The sequence below is a fragment of the Gobius niger genome, assembly GCF_951799975.1.
Source record: "Gobius niger genome assembly, chromosome: 14".
In the NCBI taxonomy this organism is placed as follows: Eukaryota; Metazoa; Chordata; class Actinopteri; order Gobiiformes; family Gobiidae; genus Gobius; species Gobius niger.
In genome coordinates, this window is record NC_136865.1 from 3,205,597 (window position 1) to 3,218,853 (window position 13,257).

Genomic DNA, 13,257 nt, shown 5'->3' on the forward strand with positions numbered 1-13,257 from the left:
CTTCAGTGTAAGAAGACTCTTTGTTTCATGTATTTGGATGACTGCCAACTTTTCATTTTTGTGTCTTATAAGCCCACATGGATTGGCCACAAAAAAGGCTAAGTAAATCAACTGAAAAGGTAACATTAACTTTAAATTCCCATCCAGGACCGGCTCATTTGAATCTTACTGCTACTCCAGAGCGGCCTCTCCTGTACCAGGCGCTCCTTCTGATACCATCTCCAGTGTGCTGATGAAAACTAACCACTCTGCCATCAGGAGAACAATCTACCACTATTTAGTTCAAAGAAGAATTTTCTTCAAGCGAGTCACAGTTCAGGGTATCTCAGTCAACACTGTAACCTATTTATTTATTTATTTATTTATTTATTTATTTATTTATTTATTTATTTATTTATTTATTTATTTATTTATTTATTTAAGTGTAGGAGGAGGGTGCAGATATATTTAGTATTTTCACCTTTTTACTTGAATAATTCTTTCAATCACTACATAATACTTCTAGTAAAATTGTTTTTAATAGGCTTTTAGTAGTAGTAGTAATAGTTACTATAGTATTGTGGTGCAGTGTCCAGCAGATGGCGCTGAAGACTGCACATGAGCCTGACTGTGAACGTGAGTCTGTGCTGTTTGTAATGAGGATATGGACCAGGCTTGTTGTAGTTGGCCAATGCTCTGCCCTTACAGGAATAAGGTCCTAGGTTCAATTCCCAGTTTTACTTAGTCTCCCTGAGTGTGGGTGACTTCCTCTGTCAACCTCAATCTCAAACTGTTCTTTTCTTCTCTCATAAAGCCACACTGCGGAATATTCCACAAGAAGAGCTATAAAACTCAAACATATAGTTGTTTTTAGAGGTAATTTTCAACACTGAAAACATGTCAAATGAAATCTTTACAGCACCAGTGTCAAGAGGTCCAGTAGGTTATCTATAACACTTTGCATAGGTATATATATCAATAAGATGTGCAAATCTAAATCTACAGTGGCTTGCATATTTAGATTTGCAAGCCACTGTATAACTTTAACTTTTCGACATTTTGCCATACTCTTGACCATAAATTGATTGAAATTTTACATGAGAGACACACACTAAGTGACACACAATCGTGAAGTGAAATGAAATTAAAATCATACATGATTTAGAAAAAAAAAAAAGATAAATAAAAAACTGAAAAGTGGGAACTAATAGTCGTTCTGTGGACAGTTTCCCCCACCTGAGCTGTAGCTCTCTGCAGTTCATCCAGGGTCATCATACAACTTCTGAAGACAATTGTTTGCACCAAAAGGAAAGGGGGGGCCGGTACTTTTGCACATCACACTTTTCAAAATTATGTATACATTTCACTTCACAATTGTGTGTCACTTAGTGTGTGTCTTTCACATACAATTTCAATTAAATATATTAATGTTTACGGTCCATAGCGTGGCAAAATGTCGAAAAGTTAAAGAGGGGCCCACACTTATGCACACCACACCTTTTGTTTTTAAATTCAAAATGCTAAAAAAGCAGTGATTATTAAGATTTATTGACATACATATTTTTGGCAATCAGACCCCGGCTGTAGAGATCGATATATGGATTAAAGTAATGGGTAAGTTAGAGTTAAGGGTATCTTCCCCTGGAGCCTGGACACTCGCTGTGGTGAGGGAAACCGATGAAGGATGTATCAGGGTGAAGCCGTGGATGGAGTTTGCATGTTCTCCCCGTGTCTGCGCAGGTTTCCCCTGGTTTCCCCTACCACTAAAAACATGTGTAATAGGTGAATCCTCCTGCCAGATGTTTGTGACCACCATCCTGGGTCCCTGGGCACAGCACTGCCGCTGCCCACTGCTCCCTATAGGTCGTCCAGGGGCATCAAAGGATGGGTCAGCTGCAGAGGAATGGCCCTGTGAGCCTTAAAGCTGGTTATGGTGGTTTTCTTTAGATACAGTTATACCGACAAATGCTTTGTAAACAAAAAGAGGAATTTTGCCGTTTGTTTTCCATTGCTGCTTCCCCAGAGCCTTACAGCGGCGAGTGAATATGACGAACATCTGGGTAATGTCCTGTGGTTTGAGAGGTTAGACGTAACTACTAACCAGTAACTACTTCTTATAATGTAAAATAAAAAAAACATCGCTATTAAACTCTGTGCGCTTTGTCAGAAACAGGGCAGTGCTTCATTCGTATGTTTTCTTCATGCTCTACGTTCATGGAGACTGGTTACGCCATAGTTTCTTTGTTGGTTTGGTTTGGGAGAGACATTTTCGCCTTGACGCTGTGTTTTGGTGACGTGTGCTTAAGGGCAGGCGGGCTGTGAACCGGAAATAAATGACTCGTTTGAAGTCGTTTTAAGTCAATATTGCCCCTCACCATGTTTAAAGTGTTAAACAATGTTGTATGTGTGGAATAGATTATTACAAAATGCAAGAAATAAAGCAGAATATGAGTCCTTTAAAACAACTACTGTGCTGTCTATGTGTGTGTGTGTGTGTGTGTGTGTGTGTGTGTGTGTGTGTGCATGTACGTGTGTGTGTGTGTGTGTGCGTGCGTGTGTTTGTGTGTGTGTGTAATAGGTGCTAAATGTGGTGTGTTCCAGTCTGGTGTGGGCTCTGAGTCACTGCTGCTCATTTCTGAACTGACACACAAACAGCAGATTGAACGCACTCATGCAAAGGGAACACAGTACACACACACACACACACACACACACACACACACACGCACACACGCACACACACACACTGGCTTATGACACATTTACACACATTAAGCTCATGTTAAATACAGTTAGACAGCTAGTTGGAGAGTGCACCGCTCGGATGTGTCCTACATGTGCTGACCCTCATTCCACTACACACTACATTACCCACAATCACTCCCTTTTCTCATTTGCTGGTTTACGTTTTCATCAAGTACTTTATTTTCCCATCATACACTAATGATTTTTAAAATTAGACTAAAGACCCTCCGTTTGAGACCATTAAAGTCTTGATTTGAACAGTCGGTGAACAAAGTGCCTTGCTCAGGGGCGCTGAATGCCATCATACCCTCTGCCCCCTCTGCCCCAGTCCATCCTCTGAGGTGAGTCTGCGTCTCCAGATCGGCCCAGTCTTTGTTCTTCACAGCAACGGACCTAAAAATACACCCGGCGTGACATAAGCTCCACATGAATGTTTAATGCAGACTGACTCAGCAGGACCAGGACCAAGCCAGGACTGTACCGGGACTATACCTGGACTATTGTGCATGTTTTATGGATGTGGGCGTGGAGCGATTGGCAGATTTCTGTTGTATCCAGCCCTCTGATTGGTTGCTTTGTACATGAGTGCTGCTCTGTGATTGGCTGGCCATGAATATTTCATCAGAGCATGTGTTTCAGCATAAATTATTAACTCTGAGTCTGTACTTCATTATTCACACTCAGTTTGGCAGTGTTAACGCTGCTGCACTAACACTGCTGAACCACACACACTACAACCACGCCCTGCCTCATGTTCCCTACACCCTACACACTACAGCCACAAACGCCCAGCCTCATGTTCCCTACACTCTACACACTACAGCCACAAACACCCAGCCTCATGTTCCCTACACTCTACACACTACAGCCACAAACGCCCAGCCTCATGTTCCCTACACCCTACACACTACAGCCACAAACGCCCTGCCCCATGTTCCCTACACCCTACACACTACAGCCACAAACGCCCTGCCTCATGATCCCTACACCCTACACTCTACAGCCACAAACGCCCAGCCTCATGTTCCCTACACTCTACACACTACAGCCACAAACACCAAGCCTCATGTTCCCTACACCCTTCACACTACAGCCACAAACACCCTGCCCCATGTTCCCTACACTCTACACACTACAGCTACAAACACCCTGCCCCATGTTCCCTACACCCTTCACTCTACAGCCACAAACACCCTGCCCCATGTTCCCTACACTCTACACACTACAGCCACAAACACCCTGCCCCATGTTCCCTACACTCTACACACTACAGCCACAAACACCCTGCCCCATGTTCCCTACACTCTACACTCTACAGCCACAAACGCCCAGCCTCATGTTCCCCACACTCTACACACTACAGCCACAAACACCCTGCCCCATGTTCCCTACACCCTACACACTACAGCCACAAACACCCAGCCTCATGTTCCCTACACCCTTCACACTACAGCCACAAACGCCCTGCCCCATGTTCCCTACACCCTACACACTACAGCCACAAACGCCCTGCCCCATGTTCCCTACACCCTACACACTACAGCCACAAACGCCCAGCCTCATGTTCCCTTCACCCTACACTCTACAGCCACAAACACCCTGCCCCATGTTCCCTACACCCTACACTCTACAGCCACAAACGCCCTGCCCCATGTTCCCTACACCCTACACTCTACAGCCACAAACGCCCTGCCCCATGTTCCCTACACCCTACACACTACAGCCACAAACACCCTGCCTCATGTTCCCTACACCCTTCACACTACAGCCAACACACCCTTCACACTACAACAAACCCTACACACTACAGCCACAAACGCCCTGCCCCATGTTCCCTACACCCTACACACTACGGCCACAAACGCCCTGCCCCATGTTCCCTACACCCTACACACTAGAGCCACAAACGCTCTGCCCCATGTTCCCTACACCCTACACACTAGAGCCACAAACGCTCTGCCCCATGTTCCCTACACCCTACACTCTACAGCCACAAACGCCCTGCCCCATGTTCCCTACACCCTACACACTAGAGCCACAAACGCTCTGCCCCATGTTCCCTACACCCTACACACTACAGCCACAAACGCCCTGCCCCATGTTCCCTACACCCTACACTCTACAGCCACAAACACCCAGCCCCATGTTCCCTACACCCTACACACTAGAGCCACAAACGCTCTGCCCCATGTTCCCTACACCCTACACACTTCAGCCACAAACACCAAGCCTCATGTTCCCTACACCCTACACTCTACAGCCACAAACACCCAGCCTCATGTTCCCTACACCCTACACACTTCAGCCACAAACGCCCAGCCTCATGTTCCCTACACCCTACACACTTCAGCCACAAACGCCCTGCCTCATGTTCCCTACACCCTACACACTTCAGCCACAAACGCCCTGCCTCATGTTCCCTACACTCTACACACTACAGCCACAAACACCCAGCCTCATGTTCCCTACACTCTACAGCCACAAACGCCCTGCCACATGTTCCCTACACCCTACACACTACAGCCACAAACGCCCTGCCTCATGTTCCCTACACCCTACACACTACAGCCACAAACGCCCTGCCTCATGTTCCCTACACCCTACACACTTCAGCCACAAACGCCCTGCCTCATGCTCCCTACACCCTACACACTACAGCCACAAACGCCCTGCCTCATGTTCCCTACATCATACACTCTAGAGCCACAAACGCCCAGCCTCATGTTCCCTACACTCTACACACTACAGCCACAAACACCCAGCCTCATGTTCCCTACACCCTACACACTAGAGCCACAAACGCTCTGCCCCATGTTCCCTACACCCTACACACTAGAGCCACAAACGCTCTGCCCCATGTTCCCTACACCCTACACTCTACAGCCACAAACGCCCTGCCCCATGTTCCCTACACCCTACACACTAGAGCCACAAACGCTCTGCCCCATGTTCCCTACACCCTACACACTACAGCCACAAACGCCCTGCCCCATGTTCCCTACACCCTACACTCTACAGCCACAAACACCCAGCCCCATGTTCCCTACACCCTACACACTAGAGCCACAAACGCTCTGCCCCATGTTCCCTACACCCTACACACTTCAGCCACAAACACCAAGCCTCATGTTCCCTACACCCTACACTCTACAGCCACAAACACCCAGCCTCATGTTCCCTACACCCTACACACTTCAGCCACAAACACCAAGCCTCATGTTCCCTACACCCTACACTCTACAGCCACAAACACCCAGCCTCATGTTCCCTACACCCTACACACTTCAGCCACAAACGCCCAGCCTCATGTTCCCTACACCCTACACACTTCAGCCACAAACGCCCTGCCTCATGTTCCCTACACCCTACACACTACAGCCACAAACGCCCTGCCCCATGTTCCCTACACCCTACACTCTACAGCCACAAACACCCAGCCCCATGTTCCCTACACCCTACACACTAGAGCCACAAACGCTCTGCCCCATGTTCCCTACACCCTACACACTTCAGCCACAAACACCAAGCCTCATGTTCCCTACACCCTACACTCTACAGCCACAAACACCCAGCCTCATGTTCCCTACACCCTACACACTTCAGCCACAAACACCAAGCCTCATGTTCCCTACACCCTACACTCTACAGCCACAAACACCCAGCCCCATGTTCCCTACACCCTACACACTAGAGCCACAAACGCTCTGCCCCATGTTCCCTACACCCTACACACTTCAGCCACAAACACCAAGCCTCATGTTCCCTACACCCTACACTCTACAGCCACAAACACCCAGCCTCATGTTCCCTACACCCTACACACTTCAGCCACAAACGCCCAGCCTCATGTTCCCTACACCCTACACACTTCAGCCACAAACGCCCTGCCTCATGTTCCCTACACCCTACACACTTCAGCCACAAACGCCCTGCCTCATGTTCCCTACACTCTACACACTACAGCCACAAACACCCAGCCTCATGTTCCCTACACTCTACAGCCACAAACGCCCTGCCACATGTTCCCTACACCCTACACACTACAGCCACAAACGCCCTGCCTCATGTTCCCTACACCCTACACACTACAGCCACAAACGCCCTGCCTCATGTTCCCTACACCCTACACACTTCAGCCACAAACGCCCTGCCTCATGCTCCCTACACCCTACACACTACAGCCACAAACGCCCTGCCTCATGTTCCCTACATCATACACTCTAGAGCCACAAACGCCCAGCCTCATGTTCCCTACACTCTACACACTACAGCCACAAACACCCAGCCTCATGTTCCCTACACCCTACACACTACAGCCACAAACGCCCAGCCTCATGTTCCCTTCACCCTACACTCTACAGCCACAAACACCCTGCCCCATGTTCCCTACACCCTACACTCTACAGCCACAAACGCCCTGCCTCATGTTCCCTACACCCTACACACTACAGCCACAAACGCCCTGCCTCATGTTCCCTACACCCTACACACTTCAGCCACAAACGCTCTGCCCCATGTTCCCTACACACTGTTCTCTACAGCCACAAACCCGTTGTTCATGTGGAAAAAGAAGACCTTTATTTCTATAGCACCTTTCACAGACATAGTCACAGAGCACTTTAACATTCAGTCCATACTCGGTGGTGTTCAGTTTCCTCTGGGACTGACAGAAACGCTGTCTCGACTGCACACACCTGCACACATCTGCACACATCTGCACACATCTGCACACATCTGCACACATCTGCGCCAGCGGTTCGTCTGACCACCACCAGGCATTCAAGCACACACATCATTCATCCTGATCTATGTGGAGGTTGTTAGTGTGTGTTTGCGTGTATATGCACACATGTAAGGGTGTGTATGTGCGCGTGGGGGTGTAGGGGTGTGTATATGCGCACATGTAAGGGTGTGTATGTGCGCGTGGGGGTGTAGGGGTGTGTATATGTGCACATGTCAGGGTGTGTATGTGCGCGTGGGGGTGTAGGGGTGTGTATATGCACACATGTAAGGGTGTGTATGTGCGCGTGGGGGTGTGCGGCTGTGTATATGCGCACATGTAAGGGTGTGTATGTGCGTGTGGGGGTGTAGGGGTGTGTATATGTGCACATGTCAGGGTGTGTATGTGCGCGTGGGGGTGTAGGGGTGTGTATATGTGCACATGTCAGGGTGTGTATGTGCGCGTGGGGGTGTAGGGGTGTGTATATGCACACATGTAAGGGTGTGTATGTGCGCGTGGGGGTGTGCGGCTGTGTATATGCGCACATGTAAGGGTGTGTATGTGCGTGTGGGGGTGTAGGGGTGTGTATATGTGCACATGTCAGGGTGTGTATGTGCGCGTGGGGGTGTAGGGGTGTGTATAAGCGCACATGTAAGGGTGTGTATGTGCGTGTGGGGGTGTAGGGGTGTGTATATGTGCACATGTCAGGGTGTGTATGTGGGCGTGGGGGTGTACGAGTGTGTATATGTGCACATGTCAGGGTGTGTATGTGCGCGTGGGGGTGTAGGGGTGTGTATATGTGCACATGTAAGGGTGTGTATGTGCGCGTGGGGGTGTACGGGTGTGTATATGTGCACATGTCAGGGTGTGTTTGTGCGCGTGCGGGTGTAGGGGTGTGTATATGTGCACATGTCAGGGTGTGTATGTGCGCGTGGGGGTGTAGGGGTGTGTATATGTGCACATGTAAGGGTGTGTATGTGCGTGTGGGGGTGTACGAGTGTGTATATGTGCACATGTCAGGGTGTGTATGTGCGCGTGGGGGTGTACGAGTGTGTATATGTGCACATGTCAGGGTGTGTATGTGCGTGTGGGGGTGTGCGGGTGTGTATATGTGCACATGTAAGGGTGTGTATGTGCGTGTGGGGGTGTAGGGGTGTGTATATGTGCACATGTAAGGGTGTGTATGTGCGTGTGGGGGTGTGCGGGTGTGTATATGGGCACATCTAATGGTGTGTATGTGCGCGTGGGGGTGTAGGGGTGTGTATATGTGCACATGTAAGGGTGTGTATGTGCGCGTGGGGGTGTACGAGTGTGTATATGTGCACATGTAAGGGTGTGTATGTGCGCGTGGGGGTGTAGGGGTGTGTATATGTGCACATGTAAGGGTGTGTATGTGCGCGTGGGGGTGTAGGGGTGTGTATATGTGCACATGTAAGGGTGTGTATGTGCGTGTGGGGGTGTAGGGGTGTGTGTAGCCGTGTGAAGGAGCTGCACTGACTCAGAGCCCTGAAGCATTCGTCTATGAACCTGACCTGGATTCACTATAGGTTCAAACCTGGTTCAGTCCTGCGGTACTTCCACTTGGTCCTGGTTTATATTTGAATTAGTCCTGCTTTAATCCCGGTTTAGCTCTTTGTCCTTGTTTATTCCTGGCCTTGCTGAGTAAACCCAGTGTTAAATATTCATGTGAAGCTGATGTCACACTCACTCCACAGACCTACCACACCGACGTGTCCTCCAATAGGTGAGACAACAAACAACGAATCATTATGGACTCATGTTTTATCATACGTGCAATGATCTGGTCTGGAGGAAACTCTCGTGAACCCCTCACTCTACCAGTGTGGTAAAGGTTTTCAACAGTACGACTGGACTGGGGTGTTTAGAGTTGAAGACGTTTCTTCTCTGATCCAAGAAGCTTCTTCAGCTCAGGTGGTTTGTCATGGTCTCGAACTGGATTTAAAAGTAAGGCATGTAGGAATATGTCCAAAATATGTCATAAACGTCCCTTTATCTGCTAAGTAAATATGATAAGGGTGTTGCTGATAACAATTGTCATGTGGATTTCAACCATCTGACATGATTTTAAAGTGATTAGTAAAATAAACTCCATGTCCATGCCGTGACTGCAGGTTTCATCGTCCCGGAGTTTGACTGATCTACTGAAGGTTCTCCGTGTTCGAATGTTCCTGATGTCAGGTGGAACTCTTAGTTGGTGTGGGCTGCCCTCACTGAAACGTTTCCACTGACCAAAAGTAACTGTTTTCTGACAGGAACTGCAGACTATTTGGTATAAGGCTCTCACAGAATGGAGTCAGACAGTTGTTTTGACCTGTACGGCCCCTTTTCTGTAATCCCCCATCTGTTCTCTATTTTGTCATGTCTTTACTAAAGAGTTTTTTGTAACTGCACCTAAGGTCTCCTTGGATTTCATTGTTGGCGTGTTTTTGGATTGGGAATTTTGGACGCCTCCTGCAGAGGGGGCGGAGCCAGAGCAGGCAGTGTTCTAAATCAGAAAGAACATTGATTCAGACCTTTTCCGATCTTAATTCAAAATTCGGCATTCAAGTCCTAAAATAGTGGTGTAGTCAGGACTTAGGACTCTTTTTCAAACGCTAGTCACCTTATTGTGGAGGTTTGCGTGGGAATTGTGCCCGCCCCTTCACTCGTATTAGTTTACATAGGACTGGAGAAGTCAAGCTAAAATCAGTTACTACTCAAACACAAAGCCATTTTACATCTACAAAACATCAGATTTCAGCGCGTGAACATTTCCCATCGTTCTCACCTTAAAGGAACAGGCCACAGTTTTTCCATACTGAGATATGTTCTTACCTGAGCGTAGACGAGTTGTTGCGTACCTGTCTGGTCTTTGTGTGTGTTTTGTTAGCATTTGGCCTCTCAGAGCATATTCCTATATAGCTCCAAACAAGGGTGAAGTTAGAAGCGACCGAGCTCTTCCACGGGCACAAAGGCCAGACAGGTACGTATCAACTCGTCTAAGCACAGGTAAGAACATAATCTCAGGGTGGCCTGTTCCTTTAATGAATAGGTTTCACTCTCTTCCGGAAGAGTCAAGACAAAGGAAGTACCGATTCGTGGAAAAAAGAGGCAAAAGTGGGTGGGGCGGAATAAGGTGCCACTAGGTTTTGATTAAGTCTACTCTCCAAACGCTGCTGTATTGTTAGCTACCACTGGCTTTCTCCTCGGCCAAACGTACCACCTTGTAAGTCAGGGGTAGGCAACGTCAGGCCCGGGGGCCAAAACCGGCCCTCCATCACCAAACTCTGGCCCTCGAGATGATTTTGAGAAATATTATGACCCAAATCAGAGATCAAATGCCTGTTAAAGTACGCTAGAAATGTTAAAAATACTGTCAATTCCTTAAAATGTCTTGGCAGAGCACCCTTTAGGCCATAATCCTAAAAGAATACTCATCTAAAGGAAGAAATGACTTAAATCTACTTGAATTAAGAGATTACATCTAAAGTGTGAGTAGATTTGGTCTGGCCTTAGAGCAGATAAAACCTATTCTTGCCAATGGAACAAGTCATTTTTTTCTTAATTCAGATTATTTTGTATAATTTCAAGTAAATAATAACATTTTTTTTTTTACAGTAAAAGTTACTTGCCTGATTTCCAGTGGGATTTCTATTTGTTCCATTGGCATTAGCGTTTTTATCTGATCTTAGATTAGTTCAAACCGAAAAAAAAAAAAAAAAAACTTTATTCAAGTGATTTTAAGTAATTTATCTAATTTAAGATGGACACTTTTACAGTGTATATGATGTACAACACTGGCATAATTATGTAGAAAGTGATGTTTTACGTCAATTGCTTCAGTTGGAGGGTCCGGCCCTTGGTCTTTTGACGATGAAGAAAACCGGCCCTCCACCGAGCAAACTCGCCGACCCCTGTTGTAAGTTATTATTATGAAGACTTTATTTTCCCTCAAATCAATACAACGTAGGCGGGTCTGCAGGAGGCTGATAATCGACCATTGACCAGTTTACCCCCCCCCCCCCCCCTTTGCTCCCTTCCGCCAAACAATCACTCTCACACAATCACTCGAGTTTCACTTTTTATTCAGAATAATTCATTATTGCGTCGCAGCGGTGGCATCAGCCGTCGCCGGGAAGAATTCATTTTTACAAACATTTGAAAAATCTACAAAATAGTTTCACAGTGTTGTACCCACAATGCACCACAGCACGGATAGTTACGGTAAACGAACGGCAAAACTCATCGACTTAAATAGAGTAACCAGAAATATCATCATCATCATCATACGGAATATAAATACGAAAGTGCAGACGACACGAGAACCAACAGAAGACTGATCGATAGTGCAAGTTTCATTTTCAAAAGGGCATGTCTAGACCTGATTAGTCCTGGTTTAGACCTGATTTAGACCTGGTTTAGTCCCATGAGTACTTAGCCATGAGACTTGTAAAAACATAAATAATTACAACATCAAACTAGTATTTGATGGTCAGACGGACACACAGTGCAGGAGGAAGACTCGGAGCTTATTGCTGCAAAGGAGAATCCTGACGAGGAAAAACACGAATATTACAAAATTCCTGAAAGATCTCAATTTGACTTTTAAAATGTACAACAAACATCTGTAAAAATTTAGAAAATGATTGCATTTTTATAAAAGTTGTGCTCGAAAAAAGACCTGAAATTTGTCCAGCGTTTTTTTCCGCCGAAGCTTCATGCATTTGTTCTGCTGTAAACGTCGGCGCCTTGGCGGAGGTCGGTGCACGGGCAAGAAGAATCATGCGACTTATTGTCTCTGTCTGAACTTTACACAGAGTGTGTTAATGTTTGTTTGAGGGCTGGGAGGCTGACGAGAGAGATTCAATGCTGCTGACGCCAGTTAGTGAGCTGGCGACTGCGGGAAACTTCAGAATTCTGGAGCCCGTTCATATAATAATCCATTGGAACTCATAGACGGCATCTCTGGAATCGCCCATGAATGGTCATGTTTGAAGCTGCCAGAGGGGGAAACAAACCTTCTCCCATGACTCCAAAACTACTTTAATAGATGCTGAATTATGACTATTTTTTTCTATTATATAACGATACAGAGATGTGTAAAAGAACCAGCCCATAATTACACACAAATAATGAAGAATGCTAACCATCAATCTAACTCTAGCTTCATGCTACATATGCTAACATGAGCTTTGGCTGCCGTTTTTTTCACTTCTACTGGACAAAAACTAAAAATACATGTTTTACCAGAAAATGGCAAAAAATAAATAAAAAATGTGATTCCTATAGCAAGTCTCAGGCCCCCCTCGGCTAGGGCGTGCCCTCTTGTGTGATACGTTACTGTCTGTAGCTATCTATGTCCAGCTCTGGCGGCCATGTTGAGACTGCCAATTTTTTCAGTCATTGACTTTGATAATCTGATCTTTATAGATGTGTTCCCAATGTACCAAACCGATGGAAAAATATCATGGAAAGAATCATTTTTAATTTTGTTCATAAAAGCAGCATTTTTACATTTGGTGTAAAATAAATGAATGTATTTATGATGGATATATCCATACAATATCCTATTTCCATTACTGACACACAAACATACTGTCATTTTGAGACCATTGCAGTATTTTTGGAGTTTATTATCATACTGGTCTTACAAAGACAGATGGACTACTGTGTGATTAGGACTCCAAAATGATTAATTATTCATCAAATTTTCTGCCCCTTTTCACATTACTCTGGCATTACCAAAGGTTTAGCATGGCCGCCACCTTTGCCATGGCAATGATGTCATATCTAGAGTTTTATTAAAGCGCTTT